The sequence below is a fragment of the Mchenga conophoros genome, linkage group LG17, assembly GCF_057382185.1.
Source record: "Mchenga conophoros isolate Kocher_MC1m ecotype Shallow Benthic linkage group LG17, M_conophoros_male_GT1.1, whole genome shotgun sequence".
NCBI lineage: Eukaryota > Metazoa > Chordata > Actinopteri > Cichliformes > Cichlidae > Mchenga > Mchenga conophoros.
The window spans coordinates 15,048,138-15,060,253 of record NC_140542.1 but is presented as its reverse complement, the minus strand read 5'-3'; positions in this window follow the sequence as shown (position 1 = coordinate 15,060,253).

Below are 12,116 nucleotides of genomic sequence, written 5' to 3'. Positions count from 1 at the left end.
ATGCCACAAGGCATCACAGGAGCCCCAGCCACTTTTCAGCGGCTCATGGAGAAGGCAGTGGGTGATATGTACCTTCTCCAAGTCCTAGTGTACCTTGACGACATAATCGTCTTTGGTAGAACACTCGAAGAGCATGAGCAACGTCTCCTCTTAGTCTTAGTCTTAGATCGCCTTGAGGAGTTTGGTCTGAAATTGTCGCTTGACAAATGTCAGTTCTGTCAGTCCCAAGTCAAATATGTTGGTCATATTGTCTCAAAAGATGGTATAGCCACCGATCCAGAAAAAGTAAAGGTTGTCAGGAACTGGCCAGAGCCAACAGATCTGAAAACCCTTCGCTTATTCCTTGGTTTCTGTGGGTATTATCGCAGATTTATTGCAAATTATTCAAGCATAGTCTGCCCATTAACTGAGCTTACCAAAGGTTATCCACCTACTCAGAAAAACAAGTGAGCTCAAACCAAATACTCAACCAAAACGTACCTCAAACCTTCTGAGCCATTCAAAGAGCGATGGGACCACTCCTGTCAAGCCGCATTCAGAAAAATCATTGAATGTTTGACCAATGCCCCTGTTTTGGCATTTGCAGACTCCACAAAATCTTATGTCCTACATGTGGATGCTAGCCTGAACGGGTTAGGTGCCGTGCTCAATCAAGAGTACCCTGAGGGCCTTAAGCCTGTTGCTTTTAATAGCCGAAAGATCAGTGACTCAGAACGAAACTATCCGGTCCATCAACTGGAGTTCTTAGCATTAAAGTGGGCGGTCGTGGATAAATTTCATGACTATCTTTATGGAGCCAAGTTCACGGTTAGAACCGACAACAATCCCCTAACCTACGTGTTCACCACTGCAAAGCTAAATGCTGTTGGACATCGTTGGCTTGCAGCTTTAGCCACGTACGATTTCAACATCCAATATCGTCCTGGTGGTCACAACATAGACGCAGATCTATTGTCCCGACAACACACCAATGACACTGAATGGACAGATGTTCCACAGTCTGCAATAAAAGCCATCTGTAAAAAGGAATCTATCTATGAAGCTACTAAGTCCCCTGTCAGGCTAGTAGACCAACTGGGAGTTCCTACATCCGTGATTCCAGAAGCTTATGTCCTTCCAGTAAGTCTAAAAGCAACTTTGGAAGATCAATTGACGCCTACAGACTTACAAGTTGCTCAAGATCTGGGCCCTATTTCAGGAAGCCGGTTTAGAAAACTCAGAGTGAAAAACGATACTCAGGGTTGAGTAACCCCGAACTGTCCAACTCGGAATATTCGGTTTCAGAAAGGCTGATAACAATTAGTTCAGTCAACGCGGAGTTGCTGTAACCCCAAATTAAGCGCGCGCACGAGGATACATAAAGCCCTGATTAGTGGAGCACAGATTAAGCGAGTCACCATGGAGACGGAGGGAAAGAAGGCACGGTCAATGTATTTTACAGCGCTTGAGGCCGAAATTCTGATGGCAGTATATGCCGATAACATGCAAATTTTGCCGAAAAAAAGTAACACAGCCTCAGCTGCAAAAGAAAGGGAGCATGCATGGCAAAACATAGCCGACAGAGTCAATGCGTGAGTGTTAATTTAAACATTGATCTAGGGATTTCCACCCATATAACACGTTATTTTATTATATTTTATTTTATTTTGTATTTTATACATTTTATTTTGTGACGTGATGTGAGCGCAGGTGCAACCCAACAGGCCCCAAACGTTCCTGGCAGCAAGTAAAAATGAAATATAAAAATATAGTCCAAACAGGTAAGGTGTAATTGTATTATGAGCCATAGTGCTTGGTCTGTTTGTCCCATGTAAATCAATTGCAGTTAGAGGCTACATTAATTTCCCCTCTGTAAGCACTTATTGAAATTATCTGAGCACATTACAAGTACATATTTGCTTATTCTGTATGCTCAAATGTAACCCGTTATAGCCAACAGAAAAAAAAGCGGAGGCCCGAAAAACAGGTGGGGGTCCTCCACCACCACCACTCACAGACGCTGAGCAGTTGGCTTCCACATTTGTGATAAGGTTGGCAGCATCACATATGATCTTCACAGTGCAGAGAACACAAATTAGCATCCATTACTATAATGAAATAATTTGTTAGTTTGAAATGCTACAGGGAGCTATGTACCTGTACATTAATGCTGTGGAAAGACTTCCTGTTCACATAGTCTCCTTCATTTACTGAAGGAGCAATGATTGGAATGTGAGTGCCATCTGTACAGCCAATTACGCCTGGGAACCGTGAGAATAAATGTAAAATTTAAGTAGTAGTTCAAGTATCACCACATCATGTATTAAGTTTTGTTCATCCTGATACCTACAATTTTGTGGAATCCCTCTTTGATAAATCTTATGGGTCTATGACCGGGGAACACCACAAACGAGTACAGGAGACGTTTCAGTGCAACTGTAACATTCCTGACTGCCCGACAGACGGTAGCCTTGGAAACGTGCTCAGCGTCACCAATATTATACAGAAAGCTCCCGTTTGCAAAAAACCGAAGTGCAATACAAATAATATGTACAGAACTGAGAGAATGTCCGCGATGTGTCACATGAGCAATATTAGGCCTGAGGATGTTATTCAAATAAATTATAGATTGTGCTGAAAAACGGTAACGTTCACACAGAAAATCATCAGGAAATGATAAAATGTCCGAACGCGCTCTAATCACTCTCTCCCGGCGGAGAGCTCTGCGGAGAATTTGTGCTTCAACATCTACTGGCTCTTCAAGGAAGGAGCACGCCATGTCTGACACTTCCTACAGTCAGGTTTCCGACAAAGAGGCGGAGAAGGTCAGGGTTAGTTGAAGTAAACCTGCTAGGGGGCAGGTTAGCTTCACGGAGTGTGTCGTCATAGTAACTCACTCAGAATTAATCTGAACTCGCTTTAAACCGAAAACCCAGAGTTTTCGTTAACTCAGGGTATACTTACTCAGAGTTTGCACTAAACCGGATTCCTGAAATAGGGCCCTGGACCCAGTCATTGGACCAGTCAAACAAGCCATCCAAACTGGAAAGCAACTTATCACATCCAAAAATTCACCACCTGACATGTCTTTGTTAAGTCGTGAGAGCAGGAAACTTGAACTGAGAGACAAAATACTATATCGACAGAGAAAACTGGCCAATGGCACAGTTCACAAACAACTGGTTTTACCAGATCGATACAGAACAAGTGTAATGAGATCACTACATGATGAATGTGGACATCTAGGAGTCGAGAAGACAACAGAACTCACCAAAGACCGTTTCTATTGGCCACGCATGAATGCTGATGTGGACCAGTACATCAAAACGTGTGGACGTTGTGTCTCTTGCAAAACTCTCCCACAACGGTCGTCTCCACTCAGTCAAATCACTAGCAAAGGTCCTTTAGATCTAGTCTGTATTGACTTTCTTCAGATTGAACCAGATAACAAAGGCGTTGCTAATGTATTAGTAGTGACTGATCATTACACAAGGTACGCCCAGGCATTCCCTACAAAAGACCAAAAGTCAATCACAGTTGCAAAAGTATTATGGGAGAAGTACTTTGTGCATTACGGATTACCTGCCCGGATACACTCAGATCAAGGTCGAGACTTTGAAAGTCGCCTTATCAAAGAGCTCTTGTCTATGCTAGGTATCCGAAAATCACGTACCTCACCATATCATCCGCAAGGAGATGCTCAGCCAGAACGTTTTATCAGAACCTTGCTATCAATGCTTGGAACTCTTGAAAATGTACAGAAACAAAACTGGAGTCAGCACATCAGCCAGTTAGTACATGCCTATAACTGCTCAAAAAATGAGTCTACTGGATATTCTCCATACTATCTAATGTTTGGACGTAATGCCAGATTACCCATTGACATTATCTTTGGTGCTGTTCTTGAAGATGACGCGGAGATGACTCACCTGCAGTACGTCGACAAAATGAGGAAAGAACTCAAACAAGCATACCATCTAGCTACCGAGAATGCAACAAAGAACCATTTGAGGAACAAGTCACGTTATGACCAAAGAGTAAGAGACCAACCTTTACAAGAGGGAGACAGAGTCCTGATAAGAAACGTTGGCCTTACTGGTAAACACAAACTGCAAGACCGATGGAAGTCAATACCTTACATTGTCATCACACAGCTGCCAAACCTACCTGTGTACAAGGTAAAACCGGAACAAGGATCTGGAGGTGTCAAAACTCTACACAGAGACCATCTGCTACCAATCGGTTATCTTGTCAGAATCGCAGATAACTCCGTTTCACCTGAAAGAGTAAGAACACTAGTTACTAGAAGACGTCATGCCAACAGACGTCAGATACGAGACCAAGAAGATCGGTTATCTGATGTCTTGCCAGACTCCGAATCTGAGAATGAGTATGTCTACAAGTACCCCACCATTACCAGTGACCATATTCAGAGACATGAATTCAGGTCAGACAGACCTAACACAGAATCTGTTCCCTCTGATAATTCCCCCTCATCTGAGGGTGAACCGGAATTGGAGGAAGGACCTTCTGAAAGTTCTCATGAAGAGGAATGCCAGCCATCAAATGTGGAAGGAGATACCAGTGATACGGCTGCAGACACCGAAGTGGAGTTGAGGACTCCCGCAAGACCTAAAACCCGAAAGTCAATGCGAGAGGTGAAACCAGTAATCCGTTTGACCTATGACAAACCTGGAACGCAGTCTGAGGAACCTGTGACTATTGTACACCAAGGCATGGTTATACAGTTGAACCTCAGTAGCACCAGAGATAAAAACCATCATACACTCAACAAAAATATAAACGCAACACCTTTGTTACTGCTCCCATTCCCCATGGGATGGACGTAGAGACCTAAAATTCATTCCAGATACACAATATAACCATCCCTCCCGAACAGAGGTCACAAATCAGTCCAAATGTGTGGTAGTGGGCACATCTGCTATATTGAGATAATCCATCCCACCTCACAGGTGTGCCACATCAGGATGCTGATCTGACATCATGAGTAGTGCACAGGTGTACCTCAGACTGCCCACAACAAAAGGCCACCCTGGAATGTGCAGTTTTTTGCGCTATTGGGGGTCTGGGGACCCAGAACCGGTCAGTATCTGGTGTGACCACCATTTGCCTCATGCAGTGCAACACATCGTCGCATGGAGTCTATCAGATTGTCAATTGTGGCGTGTGGAATGTTGGTCCACTCCACTTCAATGGCTGTGCGAGGTTGTTGGATATTCGTGGGAACTGGTACACGCTGTCGTATACGCCGGTCAAGCACATCCCGAACATGCTCAATGGGTGACATGTCCGGTGAGTATGCTGGCCATGCAAGAACTGGGACATTCTCAGCTGCCATCTGCCCTGAACAATGTGAACCATGATTCATCCGTGAAGCGCACACCTCTCCAACGTGCCAGACGCCATCGAATGTGAGCATTTGCCCACACAAGTCTGTTACGGCGACGAGCTGGAGTCAGGTCAAGACCCCGATGAGGACGACGGGCATGCAGTTGAGCGTCCCTGAGACGGTTTCTGACAGTTTGTGCAGAAATTGTTTGGTTGTGCAAACCAATTGTTCCAGCAGCTGTCTGGGTGGCTGGTCTCAGACGATCTTGGAGGTGAACCTGCTGGATGTGGAGGTCCTGGGCTGGTGTGGTTACACGAGGTCTGCGGTTGTGAGGCCGGTTGGATGTGCTGCCATATTCTCTGAAACGCCTGTGGAGACGGCTTATGGTTGAGAAATGAACATTCAATGCACGGGCGACAGATCTGGTTGACATTCCTGCTGTCAGCATGCCAATTGCACGCTCCCTCATTGCTTGTGGCATCTGTGGCATTTTGCTGTGAGACAAAACTGCACATTCCAGGGTGGCCTTTTGTTGTGGGCAGTCTGAGGTACACCTGTGCACTACTCATGATGTCAGATCAGCATCCTGATGTGGCACACCTGTGAGGTGGGATGGATTATCTCAATATAGCACATGTGCCTACTACCACACATTTGGACTGATTTGTGACCACTGTTTGGGAGGGATGGTTATATTGTGTATCTGGAATGAATTTTAGGTCTCTACGTCCATCCCATGGGGAATGGGAGCAGTGACAAAGGTGTTGCGTTTATATTTTTGTTGAGTATATAAAACGCTCTAAACACCCAAGGCATTACTCTGAGCCCAAGTGTCAAAATCCTGCGTTAGATGAGGACATCAAAATACTTTAGACGGGGAGGGTGCAGCCTGGTCTCAAATATCTATTTTAGACCCTACAGGTTAAAAGGATATAAATATTGTCATGTAAAAACTTTATTGTAAATATTTCATATATGTGTTTAAAAAAACAAAAAAGAGTTCAAATGCATTAAAAATGTGTTTAAAATCACAATAAATAGAAGTCAATCATAATTTAAGTGTTCATGGAGTTAAAAGTTACAAGAAACCCAAAGGTTTGTTATCTAATGTGAAACAAGGAAAACTTTGTATTTGCTTCAAGTTGTTTTACACGCTCATTTTGGGTTGTCAATCTTGTATTTGCTTTTATCCCATTGGTTGATGTAAACCTATTGTCCGATCAGACGTAAGGAAGGCGGGATCTAAGTGAGGCGAAAGAAAACAAAAACTAAGCTAGTGAGAGTCGGCAGCAGCACGTTACCGGAGGACGTTGTGTACCAGAGCTAACGGGAGAATAGTCAAAACAATAGCCGTGGCTGCAGAGGCTACGTTCCTGTTATGGACTGTTTTACCCTGTGATGATGGACCGAGAGGAATTCTCTGGACCCTTCTGCTGTGGATAGGATTTCCGTGGGTTTGTCCCAGTGTGCTCAGCAGCCCATGTATGCCGCTAATTCCGACCACGTTGCCGAGTGGAGGCCACATGGTCACCAACCGAGCCTGCCCCTCAGCTTGTCCTCGCACTTAGCCCGAAGGATTTGTGAGTAGCCATGAGCACGTGCGTTTTGTTTTCTGCTTGTTTATCAAGCAAAGCCGCCATTTGTGTGTTTTTCTGGCCCAACGAGCCCGAGCAACGATCAGGCCTGCAACGGTTTCAGTAAAGAGCTCTAAAAGGTTACAAATTTGAACTGAACTTAAAGGGGAATATCTTGGATAAATATGTTGTTTCTAAACATTGACTGTGAATTGTGAAGAGGAAAAAAACCATCCAATTGAATTGTAAGGAAACACTTCGGAACTTGGAATATTGTCTTTTTTTAAATTTAAATCATACTTTGTTTTGACTAAATCTTACATTTTGAATTTAAAGTTTTGTGTTGTGTCATATTTATGATTTACAGAGTTTATGAGTGATAAGGGTTACTAAAAAGGTAAAAGAGAGGTTTAACATGTTAGATAAAGATTAAACAGAACTCATTATTTTCACTAAGTGGAGGCACCGCTAACATTAAGATTTCTAAGTACAAAGGTTAAAACTGGTTAGCTATTGTTTCTCCTGTTTACCAATAAAATAAGCAACGTACCCAGGGCCCCGCTCAGAGTACTATCACCATCTTAACTGAGGGTTAATCCAGAGCTACTTGAGTTGGGTGCTACATATATCGTTATCAGGAGAGATGTCTTACATTGGGATGTGAGATTTTGGTCATATCCCACCGCCCTACAAAGGATTATAATTCACGTAGAGTTGCATACACATAACAGCATTCTGTTGCAACAAAAACAGTTTATAATTAAAGTAACATACATACCTTGAAAAACTAAATCAACCACAACATTAAACTCACCTTGTTTCTGTAGAGAAGGTGATCAGGGTTTTTCTTCATTTCCTGAGACCAGCTGCTCTGGATCATAACCAGCTTGTATCTTCATCTTTTTTTTCACTGGGGGAAGTCTTTCCTTTTCCTGGCCATTGCTCTGCACTGGAAAATCAAAGTGTGTGACCAAAGGTGAAATAAGGGATATTTTTCCACTGCAGGACTTTTAAAGTGCTTCAAGTAGTGATAGCTGTTGATCAATTTCTCAAATAATATGTAAGGATCTGAATTTTTAAGAAAGATACAAATATCTCTGCTTATATTTGGCTAAAAGCTTGATATAGACACAACAGTTTATAATATGTCAGCATCCCCCACAAGGCATATAAATCCCCTGCACACTAGCACTGCGCTTACATTATAGTTCAATCAAGAAATAGTTATTATTGATTTATTATTGAATTTTTTTTAGTAATATTTATTAGTATTTGATAGGGCCGGGCCATATTATACCGTTCACGGTAATACCGGTATAATGTTAGGCAACGATAGGAAAATGAAATATCGCGATAGAATATGAGTAAAACGCGCATGCGCAGTGCCTTTGTTTTCAGGCACATGGCCGATTGTTGAGTGAAACAGATGAACCAGAATTGGTTTGTAAAAATGGTGCAACTTCAGTGATGTGGAACTGGTTTGGTGTTTGTCCGTCAGATACACGACAAAGCACATTTTTTTTGCAGAACATGCAAGCGGCCGTCGTTATTGTCGTATTTGTCGGACTAAGATGCTCTTAAATCTGGGAGTAATCTGGGTCCTAAACGCCGTATGCTTCAGGTCAAACGAACACTGCAGCATCACTGAGAGTTAAAAACTGTCTAAATTCTTTCATCTTTAATAAAACGATCAGCATTGCTGTTTTACCAGGTGTAACTATGAAGTTTAACTTCCAGGCATCCATGAAAACAAAATTTATTACATTTAACGGAGTTAGAAGTTAGCAGAAAGCTAGCGGAAGTTAGCTCGCTAGTTTCGCTAGTTACCTAAGCATGATATTGCATGTTCTGACTGAGAGATTTCTGAAAAAATTAAAACGTACAGCTCTGCTGTCATTTCCAACATAAATGAAGACAGGAAACTAAACAGCAGTGACGTTTGTAGGGTTACTGAAGTTGGGCTAGCTGTTATACAATGATGTGCTACGTGATCGCTAGCGACACAGCTATGTTTAGCATAACATAAACAGTGAAGCTGGAGGACGAACACTAACACTTTTTCCACTTATAAAAGTTAACGTGAAGGTTCCTCATGGTTAGAGACAAATGCAATCGCATGGCAGGATGCTGTAAACGGACCAAACTTCAGTTAGGAGAACAACTGAGATAATCCATCCACAATACGAGGTTAGTCATTAATATACTGCAACAACATGGGAATAGAGCAGCTGCCAGAGAATTCAACATTAATCAATCAATGGCACAGAAGTGGAGGACGCAAGAAGAATGAGTTTAATAAAGTTTGATTTATCTGACTGCTTTGTTTCGCTTAATGTGCCTTATAATCCCGTGCACCTTATGGTCCGAAAAATACGTACTGCAGTTTAATGTTGCAAAGCACCTCTTTTTAAATTCAGTGGATATTATACATGGTTATGCTCAGGATATGTCAGCCCATTTCTGCTAGAAATGCCTTTTGGTTAAACTTTCAGCAAGGAATTTGCATTTGCACTGTTACATTTTTATAAAGCTTTAATGTACATAAAAACCAGCTTCTTGTTTAAGTGAAAATAAATGGAAGGTTGTCTTTTTGCGCTAGTAATGTTGTGGAGTTGTATTTTGTCTCGCATCAATTATATCGTCAGTTATATCGTTATCGCAAATTTTCAAATATATATCGTGATAAATATTTTTGGCCATATCGCCCTGCTCTAGTATTTGATCACATTAGCACAGTGGGGTGTCAAAAATATTCCACATACTAGAAATGCTGCTCAGCATTTCATAAATTACATTTTCAACAAATGTTGGAGTAAAAACACAGTTACAGGGAAAATGTGTCTGTCTGTAAATATTAACTAAACATTTCTATGTGCTACAAAATAGACATAATTGTAAATGTGCTGAGGTGAAACTATACTTTCAATAATAATACCACCGAAATAATCTATGCTGGTCAGCTAGCTGAAAGTATTTACTTTAGCAGCCCAAATCAGAGGCTAACATTAGCATTTGCTAGCATCAGCCAGGAAGGTCTGAGGCTTAAACTAGGGTTAGTGTAACTTTGCCTGAAACCCTTTAAAGTGTACAGTAGAGCCAACTGTAAAACACAGGTATTGATACAGTACTTATTAGAGTCCTAGAATAATTTCTAGAACCATGAAGTTCTCACTTTTCTCAGTTATCCACATCGCTGACTTTCGCTAATTAGCTAGTTAGCAGTCACAGCTGTGTAATACCCAGAGAGACACAGACTGCTAACTATAATATTTATGAAAACTGGTTCAGACACTGAAGGGCAAAACTGGTGGTATCACAGTAAAAATTATTTTAACATTAACTGAAATGGAAAGCTTAAGTCATGTTAAACCTAAATAACAATTATTTTAAAAAATGAGTCAGCAAAATATTCCTGACTTGTCTGGAGACAGCCGAAACCAGTTAACAAATAAATTAACAATTCTTTCTAAATAAAAACGCGGAGTCTTTTGAAAAACATTATTTTAATAAAAGAAAACATGAGTTTTGATACTTACAACAGAAATTTGAAGGCAGTTTCTCCAACTTCAGAGTCCAAAATCCAGATGAAGCCTGAAAGAAGCCTAATGGCTGCTCTTGCGCTTACTTTTCCCACCTTTTCGGGTTCTTTTTCCCACAATGCATTGCAGTAGTTGAGAACTACAGAAAAATACCTGTAAATGACTAATACGGAAAATCCCTTCACGTTTATACAGTAGATTGTACTGTATTTTTACGGATTTTTTTTTACAGTGTAGGAGGTTAAAATTGTACAGGGCTTGCCTGTGTCATTGTTTCCCAGAACAACACTATCAGGATTTGGCAGTTGACAAATTGGGCAGCAGGTGTCACTGTGACATTGGTTTCAGATTGTTTCAAAGCCTTGATACAGTTTATGCACAAATACTTCAAACATTGCAGTGTTTCACGAAGCCTCACCCTGCCCATCTGCACTCTCTCCAATTCCATGCCACAGGATTCCTGGATATGAAGGAGAAAATGGGTAAGTAATGTTCACAAACAGAAAGGTAAATGGCCTGTGTTTTGTATAGCACTTTTCTAGTCCCTAAGGACCCCAAAGCGCTTTACACAACCTGTCATCCACACACAGGTGATGGCAAGCTACATTGGAGCCACAGCCACCCTGGGGCGCACTGACAGCGCACCGAGACTGTCCAAGCCAGGCCTCGAACTGGCAGCCATCCTTTTACTGATATCCTCTCTGACAGGATGCCGATTAAACGCAGAACTAAACCTAAAACAGCCGGAAAGGATGGATCACGGTTCATCGGCTTCCGTGTCTTTGCCACTGTCTAGCCGCACAGCACAGCGCATGGAGATGCCGGACTTCAGTGAGGAAGAGCGGCAGCAAGTGTTACGGGCTTATCGCAAGGAGGAGCTGCGTTGGAAGCCTTGGCTCCATCCCGACAGGGAGCTCTCACGTGTTGCCTCGCCTCAGCCGCTCGCCCTCAGCGCCCCGCTCAGACTTTACTTCCTGAAGCTGAAAGAAGAGTTGTTCAGAAGGGTCTACTACGGGTGTCATGGATTCCGACCTCTATGAGCGACAGGAAGCAGCTTGTGCCCAGTGTGAGTACAAGAAAATAATTATTATAATATGATGTGTTAAATTTGTTTACATCAGAGGAATAAGGAAGGATTGGTCTGCACTGTTCCAAAAAATAGTAATGTCAAAGTATCTTACTGTATATTTTACAGTTTTGTACTGTCTTTCTAGAATATCATGAAATTTACATAAGTAGACTGTGATTTTACATGTCAAAGGTAAAATAACATAACATCACTGTACATATAGTAAAACACAATTTACTTGTTTTTTAAATATATTTTTTTGTACATATGCATATTTAGATTGTAAAAATACATTCACAAATGTATCATAATTTCACAAATATTTGTCTGATATGTGAGAGAATGATCTGTTAAATCCAAATGTAATACTATGGAAAAATATATAAAATGATCGAAAATTAATGAGAATAATCAATAATTAAAGGAGTATTTGAATTATAATTGTGCTGAAAATTTCAGGTCATCTAGATCTGACTCAATAATTCAGAGGTAACAAGTGAAAATATAATTAATAGGAATAAAAACTAAAAAAAAACATATAAACATTGCACGGCCACGCTGTGCTAATTATATATTTAAAAAAATAAATGTAGAGGTAGGAATTG